Raw genomic sequence first — 381 nt, 5'->3', positions numbered from 1 at the left:
GAGCGAGGCCGGTGGTGACGTAACGAGAAGGATCACTCCGGAAAGGCTGAGTCGGGGCGCGCATGCGCGGCAGACACTCTTTTGCAGCCGGCCGGGGGTTCCAGACTTCTGGGCCAAGGGCCGGAAGCGCTGCGGATATTTCGGGCTTGGGTTGGAGTATGCCGCGGGCTCTCTCTCGGAAGACCTCCTGAAGACGGGTAAAAGAGCAGGCCTTAAAGATGGAACACTTATAGCTGATCGGTTACTTCACGGTCCGAAATACCACTTCTAATTCCGGAAAGGGTTTAAAACTATTTTAAAATGTCAAGCGTTTAAGACTTGACGGAACAGGGAAAAAAACATTACCCTCCTTTAAGGAACACCGTTTACACCACTACCGCT

The sequence above is a fragment of the Macaca fascicularis genome, chromosome 5 (assembly GCF_037993035.2).
Source record: "Macaca fascicularis isolate 582-1 chromosome 5, T2T-MFA8v1.1".
Classification (NCBI taxonomy): domain Eukaryota; kingdom Metazoa; phylum Chordata; class Mammalia; order Primates; family Cercopithecidae; genus Macaca; species Macaca fascicularis.
Note: the sequence above shows the minus strand (reverse complement) of the source record.